The 3,953-nt window shown below is 47.6% G+C and overlaps 1 pseudogene; it reads left to right on the top strand.

The window, feature by feature from the left end:
- The first annotated feature begins 811 nt into the window (after positions 1–811).
- On the top strand, positions 812–921 carry LOC132484847 (U5 spliceosomal RNA; annotated as a pseudogene).
- Positions 922–3,953: the final 3,032 nt, after the last annotated feature.

Genomic DNA, 3,953 nt, shown 5'->3' with positions numbered 1-3,953 from the left:
GACTTGTAAGCAAATATTAAGCTTTGGGGTTGGGGGGAGGTCTGTAATGTGAAGAAACTTCTTGTCTTCCCTCCCCCCACATTGTTGTAAATAACTTTTTTTTTTTTTTTTGCGGTACCCGGGCCTCTCACTGCTGTGGCCTCTCCCGTTGCGGAGCACAGGCTCCGGACGCACAGCCTCAGCGGCCATGGCTCACGGGCCCAGCCGCTCCGCGGCATGTGGGATCTTCCCGGACCGGGGCACGAACCCGTGTCCCCTGCATCGGCAGGCGGACTCCCAACTTCGGCGCCACCAGGGAAGCCCTGTTGTAAATAACTTTTTACGGCGAAACCCCAGATTTGCACTTTTTTTTTTTTCTAACTGCTAAGACCATTTTCTTCCTCCTGGTGTTACTGTAACATTTGGAAAAGGAATATATGTCGTCCCTTAAAAAAAAGAAAAACAAAATAAAACAGACTTTCTGGTTGGGCTCGGCGACTATATTCCTATCTGTCTTCTGCTCCGCCCCCTGGTGGTGGCTCTAGACCGAGCAGGAAAACTAATAAAGGAAGGCGTTTGCCAAAGCGCGGGGTTCGTGACCCTGCTTCATTTACATACCCACAGTGCATTGCACTCGGGATCTTGTCTCCCTTCAAAAGCTAGATTCTTCTATTTCTTTTGACTCCCGCTCCCGCTCGAAATCAGGATATTTTCAGAGAATTTTCTGAAATAATGGCAGGACTCACTCGTTGTGTGGGGGTAAATAGTTACCGTTGGTTCCTTGGGACTTCCAGTTAGCCGAGGACTGTGTGAGAGGTTATGACACCGTTGGAGGGGTTTCTCTTCAACACGCGTAAATCTTTCGCCTTTTACTGAAGATTTTCGTGGAGAGAAATAACTCAAGAGTGGCTCAATTTTTGGAGGCCTTGTCTTCGCAAGGCTAATAAGTTTGTGCAAAAAGAAGAATGTTTTGTGCTTCGGTGTGTGTCTGCTGCTAGCATTCCACGTGGTGGAAAGAGTGATGCTGTTTCGACTTTGTTGTAGGCCGTTTTTGTGGTGGTGTGTTCGGGTTTGTGTTTCTCCCGGGATTCTTTTCGCTGTGTCGTGTTTTCACCTTGATGGTTGGTTTGTTGGTATTCTCGTGTTGAGAAGCGTCACGTCCCTGTGGTTTCGGAAGCCGACCAAGCGCCTGCATTCCCAGCAGAGTCAAAGCGAGCTCGGTGTAATATAGGGGTGATCCGTGCTTGCGATTTTGTGGCTGTCATTCGTAGGCAGCTGGACTTGCCGGGGGGAGCAAGGTGTTGTGTCATGTTCCTGTGAGGTTGTCTGCAGGAAGCGAGCCTGTTGTGGACGGTGCAGCTGGTGTTCGCACAGTTGTGTGGTATTGGTCCTGGTTTGAGGAAGGCGGCACCCGGCAGTGGGACGGGGAAGAAAAGAAGCAGGCGTGAGAGAATCGCCCCCCACCCCCCGCTTCCTTAACGCGAGCGCTCCCCCCCGCCACCCCGCAGCCCAGTTATAAGGAATTCAAATACTCACAGAGCTGGAGAACACACTTTGTTCCTAGGGCTTCGAGTTTTTATGTTTCCACGTTGGAGACCACGAGGCATTAAACTTGAACTGCTTCTTGTGCCTGGCACGGGGCCTGGCACAGAGCAGTCAGTCGTCCAATAGACGGTTGCTAGCTGTAGACTAATCGCTTAACCTGGCTTTGGTTCGGGTCTTGAATTCAAGTTCAGGCTTGGGCATCTCTGTTTGCAAAGGTTTTTCAAGGCAGTACGTGAGCACCTCGGGCGCGGCCCTCCCCTCTGGGACTGTGGTTCTAACTGCCGCACTTGTGTAACGTGGCTTTTTAAAACACTTCCAAAAAATTGAAGTATGGTTGGTTGATTTCCGTATGATATGTATTTATATACATACTTTCTGATGAGGTAGTTTAGCCTTAAAACTAGAACTGTTAAAAATAAGAAATCCTAGGAATTCTCTGGCGCTCTAGGAGTTAGGGCTCCACGCTTCCACTGGAGAGGGCGCGGGTTCTATCCCTGGTTGGGGAAATGAAACCCAGCAGGCCGTGCGGTGCGCCCCCCCCCCCCCCCAGAAAAAAAGAAGAGGAAACATGCTCAAGATCATCTGAAGTTTCCAGTTTCTAATGTGGATCAAGACAGCAAGTAATTGCTATAAATTTTAACTTTAGAAGTAAGCTTAGGGCTTTCCTGGTGGTGCAGGGGTTAAGAGTCCGCCTGCCATGGCAGGGGACACGGGTTCAAGCGCTGGTCCCGGAATCTCCCCCATGCCATGGAGCAACTAAGCCCGGGTACCGCAACTACTGCGCCTGTATTCTAGAGCCTGCGTGCCACAACCTCTGAGCCCGAGTGACACAAGCACTGAAGCCCACGTGCCTAGAGCCCGTGCTCGGCAACAAGAGAAGCCACCGCAGTGAGAAGCCCGCACAGCGCAACGAAGAGCAGCCCCCGCTCCACGCAACTAGAGAAAGCCCGCGCGCAGCAACGAAGAGCCAACACAGCCCAAAATATGTACAATACATAAGTTAGACAGACAAAAAAAAGCTTATACTGCATGACAATCAAATGCAATATACAAACCTTAACTGGATCCTGAACAAACACCCCAGAACACACCAAGAAAAGGAAGGCAGGAAGAAAGGAGAAGGTACACTTTTGGTACCCTTGTGGAAATTTTAGTATGTACTCTATTTCACGTGACGCTATTCAGTTAATAATTGTATTTGTTTTCTTGCTGCTGTAACAAATTATCACACGCTTAGTGACTTAAAACAACTTCTGGAGGCCAGGAGTGAAGAATTAAGGTGTTGACAGGGCTGCATTCTTTCTAGAGGCTTCCAGGGAGAATCTGTTCCCTTGCCTTTAGAAAGCTGGCTTCATTCCTTGGCCTGTGACCCCTTCCTTGCGCTCCAAATCTCTTGCTTCTGTCGTGTCATCTCCTAACTCTGGATCCTCCTGCCGTAAAAAGACCCTCGTAATTACCTGGGGCCCACCTAGATAATCCAGGAGAATCTCCCCATCTCAAGATCCTTCATCACACCTGCAAAATCCCTTGTACCATGTGAAGTAACATATCTACAGGTTCCTGGGATTAGGATGTGGATGTATGTGGAGGCGATGACTCACACTACCACAATAATGATCTAGTAATTATGGAGGAGAACGGCCTTATTCTTAGTAGACACGTAATGTGAAATATTTAGTAGTGAAATGTCATGATATCTGAAACTTTCAAATAGCCCAGTAAAGAGAGCGAGAGAAAGAAAATGGGTCATAGGTACTCATTCTTTCAACTTTTTGTAGTTTTGAACTTTTGGAAATGGGAATGTGGGAATGTGAATTGGTACAGCCACTATGGAGAACGGTATGGAGGTTCCTTAAAAAACTACAAATAGAACTACCATATGACCCAGCAATCCCACTACTGGGCATATACCCTGAGAAAACCATAATTCAAAAAGAGACATGTACCAAAATGTTCATAGCAGCCCTATTTACAATAGCCCGGAGATGGAAACAACCTAAGTGTCCATCATCGGATGAATGGATAAAGAAGATGTGGCACATATATACAATGGAATATTACTCAGCCATAAAAAGAAATGAAATTGAGCTATTTGTAATGAGGTGGATGGACCTAGAGTCTGTCATACAGAGTGAAGTAAGTCAGAAAGAGAAAGACAAATACTGTATGCTGACACATATATATGGAATTTAAGGAAAAAAATGTCATCAAGAACATAGGGGTAAGACAGGAATAAAGACACAGACCTACTAGAGCATGGACTTGAGGATATGGGGAGGGGGAAGGGTAAGCTGTGACAAAGTGAAAGAGCGGCATGGACATATATACAATACCAAACGTAAGGTAGATAGCTAGTGGGAAGCAGCCGCATAGCACAGGGAGATCAGCTCGGTTCTTTGTGACCGCCTGGAGGGGTGGGATAGGGAGGG

The sequence above is a fragment of the Mesoplodon densirostris genome, chromosome 2 (assembly GCF_025265405.1).
Source record: "Mesoplodon densirostris isolate mMesDen1 chromosome 2, mMesDen1 primary haplotype, whole genome shotgun sequence".
NCBI classification, from domain to species: domain Eukaryota; kingdom Metazoa; phylum Chordata; class Mammalia; order Artiodactyla; family Ziphiidae; genus Mesoplodon; species Mesoplodon densirostris.
Note: the sequence above shows the minus strand (reverse complement) of the source record. Positions and strands in the feature narration are given on the sequence as shown.